This window comes from Talpa occidentalis, unplaced genomic scaffold (genome assembly GCF_014898055.3).
Source record: "Talpa occidentalis isolate TD23 unplaced genomic scaffold, MPIMG_talOcc4v2.1 talOcc4.5, whole genome shotgun sequence".
NCBI classification, from domain to species: Eukaryota; Metazoa; Chordata; class Mammalia; order Eulipotyphla; family Talpidae; genus Talpa; species Talpa occidentalis.
This window is the reverse complement of record NW_023604861.1, coordinates 81,392,101-81,405,958: the sequence shown is the minus strand read 5'-3', so window position 1 is coordinate 81,405,958 and position 13,858 is coordinate 81,392,101.

The window sequence follows — 13,858 nt, the reverse complement described above, 5'->3', positions numbered from 1 at the left end:
AGCTGAGCTCAAGAGGTGTAGAGCAGCACAGCCTTATCTCTGAGGGCCACAGACAAGAGACATGCTGAACTCAGAACTGAGAGTATTTGGAGGAGAGGATAATCAATGGGCAGAGAAACGTCACCTTAGCAAGAGGAAATGGTGAATGTCACAGAGGGGCCCAACCTCCAAGAAATTTTTTTGAACTAATTGGTTGGAATTTGAGAGGGTGCACAGTACCCACAAGACTGCACGTGGTACTCAACTGGAAAAACTTTATTTTGTGCTATTATTGTCACCTCTTGGTGGAGGTGTCCTGGAGCAAGCAGAGGAGGGAATATGTTAGAGGGGAAAAACAATCTCGAGGATGGGTGCCCAGGATGAACACAGTTGCTGTGAGGGGAAGGGGCCACAAGGGGGCAGTGCCTCCCCAGCCTGTATTAGTCCAAACGGGCACGATCCCGCGGGAGTCGGGAGGAAGCAAGAGAGACTCCGCGAGGTCCTTTGTCCCGCTTTCCTTTCCTTCCTTTCTCTGCGGGACGCATCGCTTCTGCAATAACGGGCTACAAGTGAACTACTCAAGAAGGCTGGGGGTGTGGGGCGTCCAGAGCGCAGTCTAGAGCAGAACGGAATAGGCACCTTGGAGCATTTCGCGCCCTAATCCCGGGGGCACTGGGCGGGCCGCGTCTGCTGGCCGCTCTAGCCGCCGCGGTTGTCCTCCCTCCTCCTTCCTGAAATACTCGGGAGCAGGCACAGTGCTTCAGGAACGTTTCTAGGGCCCGCGGACACCGGCCGTTCTGGAATTTACGTTCTGGAGGGGAGGGGCAGCTGTCTCCCCACAGCTCCGGGCACCTGGCCACCACCTCCACCTGGGTCTGCAGTCCTAGGTGCACCCGGCCTTGCCGAGCATGCTGCAGTCAACCCAGACCTGCCTTTGGAAGGAGGAATATAAGAGGGCCTTGGGCTTTGCCACATCTTGTCACCCACACCCCGGGGTGTGGTAGGGATAACCCGGAATGGTGACGAAACGGCCGAGGCTGCAGGGGCGCGCAGCGACCACAAGGGGGCCCTGCAGTCACCAGAGGGCATCGATCTCAGGGATCTAACCTTATTTCTTTGGAAACACAGCTTGTCACAGTACAGGGCAAACATGATGTTGCTTTGGGCCAGCTCCCTACCCCCACTTGCTCAGAAAACTCCCAGGAGAGCTCTAGGCACGGAGATAAAAATTGACCCGCAAGATGTGGTCATTCTGCTTCCCATCCAGGGCCAGAGCAGGAGTAAACTGAGCTGGTGACTGTAGGGCTCCCTAGACTGAAACTGGTTTTCCTCTATCCTTTAGATTTCTGTGGTTTCTTTTTGCCTCCCTAACTGGATACAGGAAATAAATGTTTCCTGGGAGAACTGGGCCTGGCGCTCTGGCTTCCTGCCTAAGGAGCAGAAGCTGGAAAGTGGGGCTCCTGGCTGATGGATGACCGGCCAGGTAGGTGTGTTAAATTAGGAGCTGGATTCCCACACACAAAGCCCTCTTACAGCAGGGCAAAGCCTCATGTCTTTCCTATTTGTTGGTGACTAAAGTCCATCTTGTACCTACCATTTTTAATTCCTGTGGATCCTGTTTTGAGAATTTGGGCAGCTGACACCACTACACTCCCCAGCCAGATGTTTACATGTTTGACATTTGGTTGCAAATTGCAACTTTCCAGCTTTTATTTTTGTAGCTCAGGTGTTGAAAGCAAGAAAGTGAATCTCTCTGTGAAATAACTTTCTCCTTAAAATTTGTTCTCTCGTGCCTCTTTTCTTTTGAGCTCCTATTACTTTTTGGCACAGGGAATACAGCTGGTCATTGAAGTGGGATATTTTAAGTCTGCAGCACAGAGGGGATCAGAAAAGAAGGTTGGTGTTCCCAAGGGAAGTCTGCCTCAGGGTCCCAAGCTGGAGTGTGTCCAGGTCACCTTTATTTCTGGCTTAAATGAGGCCCAAGGTGAGCTGGATTTTTGCCTCGATTTGAAGTTGGATCTGGTTACTCAAAACAACTCTGAATTCCTTGGTGTGAAGGTAACTTTGAAACTCTAGTTCCTTCTTATTGCTGCCTCTTACTCCCTGAACAACAGCTCTTGAGAAGGACAGACATGCAGGTTCTCAGGGGTGCAGCTCCTCTTTACAGTGGGAGCAGAGGGTGTGGCTTGTCAGAGGCCTGTCAGCTGATCTGAAAGGACCTGGGTTAGAGGGTTAGAGGGGGATGCAGCTGCCACACCCAACTCAGGTAAAAACCATGCCTCAGTATTGACACCCTAGTTCCAGACTGGCTTGCCATTGTTTGAACATGTAACTCTCAGCAGTTACCTGCTGATATAAACCCACATTTCAGTCTACCTCAGAGTGCTTGCCCCCCCCCCACCTCAGAGTGATTGCCCGCTCCCCCCCTCACCTCACCTCTATCTCTCCTCTCCTGAGCTTTCTCTCAGTTGCTGTCACGTAAGAACCAGTCAAATGTTATCCTCCCCAGCCTCTGCCCTATGTCAGTTCATGGCCGCTTGGGCCTGAGAAAGGGCCGGGCAGGGGCTGGGGTACTAGGTGGAATCTAGAATCTGGAATCTTGGTTGTCCAGGTGCCATAGTTTCATGACTAGATCATAACTGTGTGTGGATCCCATGTACAGAAAGTGGAGGCCAAGCGCCTCACTGGGCAGGGACTTTATTATGTTAATGGGTATTAATGAGCCTGAGCTGATGTTAGGTCTTCGAGGGTCCTCTCTGCCTATGTTGCTTTTAAGCAGTTCCAGCCAGGATGAATGCCTAACCCTTAATTAACAGCTCTACTGCAAGTTTGCTTTGTAAGCCTTCTGGGTAACAAGGCCTCCCGCAGAGTTCTAACCGCCACTATCCCTCCTCCAAAGAGAGGACTCTAGCCAATTCCTCTCCAGACTGAAACCCCCTTCCTACCACCCCACCCCCCAGGTCCTCAAACCAGAGAGGAGGTAGAGACTTGAGTTCACTTTTGGGACAGTCACCAGGCCCAGAGAAGAGGAAATGCCTTTTCACCGCACCCAAGGCTCAGGTCCTCTCATTTCCTGTTATAGGAAGTGCCTTTCCTAGGACATCTGACAGTGGGGTTGTTCATCCATTTCCCTCAGGGGTGGACCTGCCCGCTAGGCCTGCAGAATGGTCATCTTGGAGCAAGGGAAAGTTGGAGCCCAGCCTCTGGGCCTGTCTTCCCAGAAGCAATATACTCGGCTTGGCTTCCTGGTGGCTCCACCATCCCCTCGGGGATCGCAGTGGATATCTGCTGCACTCAAGAAGGTTTTCTCCTTGAGCAAAGGCAAAGCTGCCTGGGAGAGCTGGTGGAGGGGGGATAGGGTGGTGGTGGGTGGTGGTGGTGTAGATTTAGGTATTAGCGTCTCCATATGGACAGAAGTTACTTGGAGCTTTAAAAAGTCTCCAGACTCAGGCCCCAGGCAGAGCCATATGGGTTTCTGTGCCCGCATCTGTCCCGTTCCCCACAATGGCTATTTCATTTCCCTCAATCCCCCTATCCGACCCTAGCTCTTGCTCTCCATTCTTGGCCCCTGCACTAACGGGGAAGAAGATACCAACAGCACCGCCCTCCAAGCCCAGCATCAAGTCGGCCAGGAGTGGCAGTTCCTTTCTCCTGCCACAGGGGAGAAGGATCCCTCCCGTCCATTCCCCCACACCCCCCCAACTCCGCTTTCCCAGACTTAGGTTGATGGCTGTGGAAGGCGGCTTTGAAAAAGACTGGCCTCGTCTTGCTAGCGCTCTCTTGCGCCTTCATTGCTCGCTCTGCTGGAAGCTGCTGCCAGGTTGTGAATTGCTCCATGGAGAGGCCAGTGAGACAGGAAACTGAGGGAGCCTCGGCCAATGGCCAGCAAGGAGCCAACAGCTTATGAGGAAGTGAATCCTACTACTGGTGTGAGTGGGTTGGAAGTGAGTCTGCTGGAGCGCCCCAGGTAGCTTCGTCCTCCTGGCTCTGGGACAGCCAGTGTGACCCGGCCCCCGGAAACACCCCCTGGACCCCGCCTTTGGACTCCGCCCAAACCAAAGGGGTTGATGCCTGCGCAATGCCCTGGTCTGAGCAGGGGCTGCTGGGAAGGGGGAGGGGCTGAGCAGGGGCTGCTGGGAAGGGGAGGGGCTGAGCAGGGGCTGCTGGGAAGGGGGAGGGGCTGAGCAGGGGCTGCTGGGAAGGGGGAGGGGCTGAGCAGGGGCTGCTGGGAAGGGGGAGGGGCTGGGCGGCGTCGTGCGAGCCTGTGAGAGGGATCCCGGCACATGGGCTCCCTGTGGCAGCTGCTGAGGAAGGCAGCTGCCCCCAGAGACAGCCCTTTTGGGCCACCAACTCCTCCTCACTGGTGGTGGGGAGCCACTGACCTCAGCGATGGCAGACCGCTACCACGTCCTGTCAGCAGTTGTAGCTGCAGCTCCACCTCACACCATCGGTTGGTAACTAGACATTCTCCCTCGCCTGTTGGCCTGTTGTTTAGAGTAAGTTATGTTTTTTTTTTTTCTCTTTCTGTACCAAAGGTCCTTTTGCTTGCATTTATGGCATCCTGTGGCTAGACCCAGAACCAGTGAGAGGGTGTGAGCTGATGACAGATTTTTTTCAGACCCTTTTATGGTAACTAGTTTTCCCTCAGCCTAGCCTAAGCATCCACCTATCAGATGTGGTGGCTCTTAGGGCGCAGGCACATTTAAATGTATACATCAAAGTATAATTTATTTATGCATGGCCTTATTTACTCATAGACTGGATGGATTTTCTGTATCACTGTTACGGCTTTTGTTGCTACGAGATGAGTGAGGCTGCTGATATAGCAGATTTCTAATACAGTGGCTTAAATAAAATGGAAGAACTTTTGCACTCTCTCATTCTGGTCCAAAGGTAGGTGGACAGTTTGGGCAGGAAAGGTCTCTACAAGTTCATTCTGGGTTCATCTAGAAACCCAGGCTGACAAGCTGATTGGGCCAATCTCTGTGGGTGGCATCCCTCTTTGGGTCTAAAGTACAGCAGCTGCTGTAATTTTCCAGCAAGAAGAGAATGTGTCCAAAGCAAGGAAGGGTCTTCAAGGAAATAACAGGGGAATTTCACACCTAACTTTTGCTGATATAACTGTGCATCAATTAAGTAATGAGCAAACCTAACTGTGGAGAGCTGGGATACATAGACAGTATTCTGGTGACCATATGCCTCGTTAAAAATGGGAGGATTCTATTACTAACCACAAGGAAAACGTTAGCGTTTATGCTCTCTCTTATGAATTGCCAAATCTGCCTATCTTCTGGTTCTAACCATCAGCATTTGATGTGTTTCTCATCTTTAAGATTAACTCCTTGAATTTCAAGTACTGTACTCTCTTTGATAGCACCCCAGTTTCTCCCCCTTTCTCACATTTTCTTTCTCCATCGTCCTATTCACCCCCCAGTCCATACGGTTCTTCTCTCACACTCCTCAGATTTGTGGTCTTTCTCTTACTAAATTCATACTGTCCATTGCTTCCTTTCCTGGATGTTTCTTCATCTTCTAATATGTTGGCATTCTCTTGAATGCTCTTTTCTTCATTCATTTGACATTATAACCATGATTTCCACATCCATCCAGACATTTCTAGTGTTCCCTGTTCTGTATGAGTCATCTGCTGTGTTCTGTTGTCTCTCAGCATTTTCCAGGGCGATACTCACTTTTATTATTTTCTCTTTCCATTCTGTACATTCATCTGAGTAGACCTACTCTATGATTGTGATCAGTTTAGAATGTGTTTGGCTGCATATTATAGAAATCCAACAAATGGTGGCCAGTACAAATACAAGGTTTCTTTCTTGTGTAACAGGGAGTTTGGGGGCACGCTGTCAGTCCAGGTCCTGCTTTACATATCTTAGGGGGTGGCTCTTTTCTCCTATGGCTCAAGAAGTCTATCTTATCTTTAGGTATCACACCCACCTTATAGGCAGGAGGAAAGGGAAGGTTAAAAGGCAAAAGACAAAAGGAGAATGCTCAAAGAGTGTGTTACATTTTATAACAGCTGTCTGCAGCACTTTTGTTTCAGACCAGATTCCTTGACCTCCCCTAGCTACAAGAGTGTCATGGGAAGTGAATAATCTAGCTGGTTACATTGCAGACCTGAACAAAACGTGGGGTATTAATAAGAAAGAAGATGAATAATGGGAGAAGCAGCAGCAGTGGGTCACCAATGACTTAAACACTTACTTATATTTAAAAAAATCTACTGGATTGTTGGAAAAGTCATGACACATTTTTGCATGACTTTTCTGACAACCTAATATTATCTATATATGGCCAATAAGCACATGAAATCATCGTAAATATTTCTAATCCTAATGTTACTAATCATCAGGGAAATACAAATGAAAACCATGATGAGGTACCTCCTTATATGCATTAGTATAGCTATGGTGAAAAACACACAAACAACAGAAAACAAGTACTGGTGAGGATATAGAGAAATTGCATTGCTGTGGGAATGCAAAATGGTGCAGCTGTTACGGAAATAATAAAAATTGTTTGCAAAATTAATATCGTATCATGTAGTCCTACAACTCCACATCTGGGTATATAACCGCAAAGAATTGAAAGTAGGAACTCAAATAGATATATGTACACCCATGTTTGAAGGAACATTATTCCCAGTAAAGGTGGAAGCAGCCTAAGTGCTCCTTGACAGATGTGTGACTATACAAAGTGTGGTATATACCTACCTACAATGGAAGAATAGTAAATCTTAAGGTGGAGTGAAGTTTTGACACGTGATAACGTGAATGAACTTTGAAGACATTATTCTAAGTGAAATAAGCCAGACACAAAGGGACAAGCATTATTATTCTTTTTACATGAACTTCCTAGGCAAATTCATAGAAACAGAAAGGGACGGCCAAGATCTGGAGGTGGGAGGAAAGAATGGGGCATGATTGCTTATGGAGTAGAGTGTCAGTTCTGCAAGATGTAAAAGAGTTTTGAAGATGGATGATGGTGATAGTTGCGCAATAACATGAATGTACTCAATACCACTGAACTGTTCACTTAAAAATTGTCAAAAATGGGGCCTCCCTGCTCACGCAAGGGGTTAAGTCTCAGCACTATGTGCTATCCACTACAGCGCAAGTTCTATCTCTGGCCAGGGAGCTAACCCATATTGCACAGCAGACCTCTCCTGTCTTGCCCGCTGCTCCCCTCAGCAGTGTATTTCAGTTGATCCTCATGTTCTGCTCCCCACTCTGTCTCTGATGAATCCTCTCACCATCCCGCACCTCAAACTAATTTGAGTAATTCTCGAATTAAACAATCTGAAAACCATGTGCTAAACTCAATGGAATTCACAGAGAAGATGCTAATTCACAGAGAAGATGAAGGAAAAGATGAAGGAAATGCCAATGACAATTCTGGTTGTATCAGGCATGGGCATCAGCTCAGGCATATATATGATCTTGTTTATTGTCCCTGAAAACTTGATTGGAGAGTGTATTTGGTATCTCTTGCTGTATAACAAATAACCCCAAAAACTTAATACTTCTAAGCAACAACATCTCACAGTTGTTTCTGTGAATCTGTGGGTCAGGAATGCCTTGGCTGAGTCTTCCAGTTCAAAGTCTCAAACTGCAATCAAGGTCTCAACCTGCTACAGCCATCTCTGGAATCAACTGGGCAGATTGTTTTGCAAGTGGCAGGATCCAGCTTGTTCATGGCTAACGGTCAGAGGCCACTCTGTTTTGAAAGAGGTAGAAGCAGACTGAAGTCACACTCTTACTATCTAACCTCGGATGTGACATCCCATCACTTTTTTTTTTTTTTTTTAAAGTTTTATTTTTATTTTTTTTTTTTATTTTTATTTTTTATTTATTTGTTTGTTTGTTTGTTTTGTTTATACATGCACTGGGTACAGTCAGAAGCGCGGGAGGGTGAGAGAATTCACCAGAGCCAGAGCGGGGAGCAGAGCAGGCAGAAGGACCGAAGTACACTGCTGAGGGGAGCAGCGGGCGGCAGGAGAGGTCTGCGCGCCATGTGGGATCCTCCGCCGGTGGCCGGGAAGCAGCCGGGGATCGAACCGGCGCCGCAGAGGCCGCGGGCAGCTTCGCAACCCAGCGCTCAACCGCTGCGCCACCGGGGAGGCCCCCATCACTTTTTTTTTTAACCATATTCTCCTAATTAGAAGTATGTCACTAAGTCCAACCCACACTCAAGGGGAGGGGGCTACACTGGAGCATGAGTACAGGAAGTTGATGCCATTGGGAGCTGTTTTGAAAGCTGCTCACTACAGAATTCACTTCTGCCTCAGGACATTTCATCTTGTAGGAACTTCAAGCAATCAGTCAAGTCAATCAAAGGTTAGAGGTAAAAATAGCAGCTGACACATCTGTGAGAAATTCTCTCCCCTTCTCTGTAGCCATATTCCCCACTGGTGTCGATTTTGGTGTTTGAAGCACAGACGATGAAGATGCAGACAGATTGGTGGACAGATTGGCCAAGGTTTCCTCCTTGACCTTTTGAGAAAGCGCTGGTTCTCAGGGCTTCCTTTCTTCTCCTGGTCTGACTCGCTGTATGGTTTGTTTACATGGCTGAGCAAGGAAGATGACTTAACCCACCCAAGCTTGTAGGTTATATGGAGCGCTGGCAGGGCTGATTGCAAAGTGAGCCCATAAGTCAAAATAAGCCATAACCAATGTAATGAGCAGAAATCCATGTCTCTCCTGCAGGCGCGCCATGACAAATCCTACTTCTTGGCATGAGCTATTCCTCTGAGCATGTGGTAGGAGGAGTTAAGGAATTTCCTCTGTTGGCCCAGGTTACCAGGCATAGGTCATCTACACAAGCTTCTTTACCATATATAAATTCTACATGAGATAGAATCTTGCATATAACAAATTTCATGTTTCCCTGGGTATGTTTTTTATAGACCTCCCTGCTGAAGATAAAGACAGAAGAGTCCAGCATGAGGAGTAAAGACATTCCTGAAAACCCCTTGCCATTCAAATCGGTATAACTTCACTGTCCTCTCTGTGAGACATTTTTCTGGAAATGCTAGTTTTGCTGTCTCCTTTTCTTGTCACAAGGAAATATTTTTCTTTTGTGTACTTCACCTTGGCAGCATCTTTGTGTTTTTATTTGGCCCAGACGCCCACCAAGAGACCAAACCCATTAAGTTCACCCACATTCGTATCTGAAATGCCGTCCCTACTTTGCCTCTCCATTTTTCCAGGTGCCCTTTCATGAATCTTCCTGACTATTCCTGTCCACACTCCATTTCTTCTTGGAAGTTTTAGGGTAGCTAATGTCTGTGCCACCCAGTTTAGCTTGTGTTTCATGGGCTTTTTTTTTTAACAGAATTATTTATGCATACGAGAACTGGGGTACAGGCAGAGGTGCAGGGGGTGAGAGGATTCACCAGAGACTGAGCGGGGAACAGAACAGGTAGATCGACTGAAATGCACTGCTGAAGGGACCAGTGGGCGAGTCAGGAGAGGTCTGCTGCACCATGTGAGTAGCTCCCAGGGGGGCGATTGAACTCATGCTGCAGAAGCTGCAGATAGCTTCATAGGTTGCCTCTTAACCCCTTGTGCCACCAGGGAGACTCCATGGGCTTCTTTATTTTCTGTGCATGTAGTATTTATGTCCTGCTTCCAATGAGATGTAAACTTCTCCAGGTCAAGAACTACCATCCAGTTCTTCCAGATACCCAACCAGGGTAGAGCTCACAGATGTTTGAGGGCAGGTCACTCTCCCCAGTCCCTCACATGGTGCCTGAATATGCCAGGCTTTCCTGAATTAAGAATAAATTTGATATTGGTGTCTATGGTATTTGCATAGATGGGCCCTGTTAGAGAGGAGGGTGATGCCTGTTCTTGGGGCAGCAGTTTTGTGGGCACTCACTCACATGTACCTCTGTGTTCAAGTCACACAAGTGTGTCCATTTCACTCACGGGTCCCTGCGATGCTGTCACGGGGCATCTTGGTCAGACCTGCTCTCACAGCTGCTGGACCCAGTCCAGTCTAGAGAAATCTCTGACTGGGGTAGGGAGTTTGGATCTTTATTTCTGGGCAACCACCTTCTTGTCCCACATCCTGCCTCGTGAGAAGGGCAGCTGTTTTTCTGCTTTGAAAGAAGTAGAAGACAAATGTGTGTGAGAACTGCAGGGAGGAACTTGACTGAGTCTTGGGACCCCCCCTGTGCAGGCAGGCCAGGTGCAGACAGGGGCTGGGCAATTGCAGGGATCCTACTGGGGAGTCTGTGCTCATTCTTTAGTTCCAACTCCAAGGACCGAGCTTCAGTCTCCTGGTGTCTTTATTCACCACTGGGAACAGGAGGCAGTGTGGTCCTTCTGGTGAAACTCGTGTCTCGTGGACACTGGGGAGTCTAGCACTGTTATTTTGGGGATGAACTGGACTGAAGGAGCAGCATTCTTCACATCCTCCAGTAGCTAGCATTTATAGTATTTACTGGACACCCATAGTGCTCTAGGTTTTGGGTGATGGGCACTGAAGACATACAGTCAGGCTCCTTGCATTGGAGGAGCCCTCCCAGTAAGATAAACAGATGACATCAGGGGTTTGCATCATCTGGTTCTGGTCAATTCTGATGTCTGTGAGAGGGTTTCCCTCACATCACCAAGCAATTCTGTAAAACTACCTGGGTGTCCTATAATTCAACTCAATTTTGGCACTGTCTACTTGGAGATAACATCAAATCCCCCAGCTTCAGTGCTCAGGCCCATAAGACTGTCCCCTGCCCCCTACCTCGTCCTCACATGCCAATTCCAAGTCTGGGTTGTCACTTGGCCTTCTGACCAAACACCTATGGATCAGAGGTTCCAATGAACCCCTCCTTAGATTTGATGAATTTGCTCAGGCAACTCACAGAACTCACAAAACCAGTTTAGTCACTATACTGTCAGTTTATTATAGAAGGATATATTTTAGGAACAATCAGATGGAAGAGGTGCATCGGGGAAGTATGCAGAGCTTCCATGCTCTCTTTGGGTGCACTACTTTTCCCATGTCTACCTGTTTACAAACCTAAAAACCCCTGCATCCTTCCCTTTTTGGTTTTTATGGAGGTCCCATTACATAGACCTGGCCATTGTTGATTGAAAGCAGTCTCCAGACCCTCTACCCTCCCAGTACGATATGTGTAGGAGGCACTGAAATTTCCAATCCTCTGCTCATGTGGTAGACTCTGATGATCCAGGAACTTTCCAAAAGTTACCTAATAACATTATAAAAGACATCGTTATGGTCTTGTCACTTAGAAATTCTAAGGATTTTAGGAGCTCTGTGTCAGAAATGGGATGAAGACCACATATATTTCTTAAGACACAATGTCATATATCCCCTGCCATGGGTGCTTAGAACCTTGGAGGGGCCACCTCCGGCAGAGCCCTCACGGAATGTCAGAGGAGCCCATGCTTAACTCGGTCTTACAAACAGGAATTAGTTACCTGGAGCACAGGATTTGTGTTGGAGACAAATGTATACAAAGGCCCAGGGGGATGGAATTACACAATGTGTTTGGGGATGTAGAGTGATTTTGCCTGGGCTATGGTGTAAGGGTTTTGAGCAGGAGTGAAGCAGTCAGGCTTGCATTTTAGGATGATCTGGTACCTTGTGTGGAAGGAGGGTAGGAGAAGGTTGGGGTCTTGGTGGGTGGTCAGGGCTCTATGTTAGTCCAGGTGGATGAATCCAGAGCATAAGCCACGCGGGAGACATCATTGGGGAGGGTGGCTAGAGTTTCTGCTGGATGCTTTGTGCATGTGGGCATGTGTGTGTGAGTATATGTGGGTAGGTGTGTGAGTGCCTATGTATGTGTGTGCACATGGGTGTGGAGATTTGTGCATACAGGTACATGGACACGGCATGTGGAGCTATGGGGGGCAGGGACATGATAGGACATAGAGAATCAGCATTGAGTGAATGTGTTTTTTTTTTAATTATTTTTTTAAAGATTTATTTATTTATTTTATACAAGAATTGGGGTACAGGCCAGATGCTTGGGAGGGTGAGAGGATTCACCAGAGATAGAGCAGGGAACAGAACAGGAAGACTGACGAAATACACTGCTGAGGGGAGCAGCGGGCGAGACAGGAGAGGTCTGCCGCGGCATGTGGGACCCTCGCCGGCCAGCTGGGATCGAACTGGCGCTGCAGAGGCTGCAGACAGCTTCACAGCGCGGCGCTCAACCACCTGCGCCACCAGAGGAGGCCCTGAACGTGGTTTTGTAGTCTTTATTTTACATTTCGGTAAACTGAGACTCAGATATGAGAAATAATTGCCTTTCTTCATTCAGTAAATATTTGATCACTGTCTTTGTGAAGGACATATTTTACATATTTTGCCACAGTTAATCCTGTGGAAACACTACATAGCAGTTACTATTATCTCTCCATTTTAAAGATGAGAACACCAAGGCTCAGAGATAAAAATCCTTACAAGATTGAATTGGATGTCCTGTATTCTGTGTCTGTGGCAAACATCCGCTGAGACATTTTCAAACAGATGGGCTTCTCATTTCCTTTTTTTTTCCACAAAGGGGAAATCTAAGTGTCTTTCAGAGTCCTTCAAGGACATAGGCAAGAAGAATTGAGGGACCGGAAAGGATCTTTCAAAAAATTAAGTCTCTTACACACCATCCTCCTTAAGGCATCTTTCTCAGAGACAAAGTCCAAAGCAGTGAATGGGAGGTAGTGGGAAATCATACAGGATTCCTGTTTGCTGCAAAGTTTACTTCTTATTGTTTCGATGTTAAATCTCTGTGTCTGGTACATGTTAACACAATGCTAAATGGAAAAGAGCAGTAAGTGTCCCCTGCTTTTTTAAAAAAAAATTTGATTGGTATATAGGTTTTTTGGCATATTTGCAGGATGTTTTAAGTGCCTAAAAAGAATTATATGATAGAGAAATACATGAAGTTAAGCAGTTAAGCATACTGTCATATTCCACATCACCCACAGCAGACGATGAATCTTGACCTTCTACAATGAAGTTGGCAGAAATTAAAGTGTGTAGATGTTTGTGAACTTCCTGCCCTGATGGATTTAGACAACCATGAGATTTTAATAGAGGACCCTTTTTGTCTCTCTCCTACACCCCAGTCTCCCTACTTCCCACCACCTCAACCTTTGACCACTTATCATCATCATGATGTCTTAGTCTTCTAGTGTACTCACACTCTCTTCCTTATTCTGGTAAGTGAAACTCCCCTGGACAGATATTATTATACAGGTATGTATGTTATTCCTGCTTTTACTATTTATTAGTGTTATTTTAGGTTTTATGCATTATTTGATTGACAGTTAATTTTTGGGTTTGGGAATGCTAATTTTTTTTTTCATATAAATGAGTGGTAATTCCTTCTTCGTTTTCTGTCATTTAGCCTTAGGGAAGGTTTTATTTCAGTGAAACACTCTGATTTTGAGTGGTGGGGAAATTCATATGCTATAAACTAGCACTTCTAGATTTTGTTGTATAAATAGCCACCTAAGGATCTTGTTACAATGCAGATTCTGATTCAGTAGGTCAAGGTGGAGTCTGAGATCTTGGGTTTCTAACATATTCCCATGTTTCATACTGCAGGGTTTGGATTTCTCTTTGATTAGCACGACTGTAAAGGAAATGAAGAAGTCAAAGTTACCTAGAGTGTATGAGGAAGGAGAACATGGTCAATAGTCTGAGGAAGAAGAGAATGATTTTTTTTTTAATATACTGCACTTGAGGAATGCAAAACTTTCCTGTGGGAAACTAAGTGGAGATGACAAGTGGGGTTAGAGCTCAGTGAGAGGTCAGCAAGAGGTCAGAATTGAAGATGCAGACCAGAGTTGTCATTACTGTGGAGATTCTAGTAGAATCCTTAGAGGAAAGGAACTTA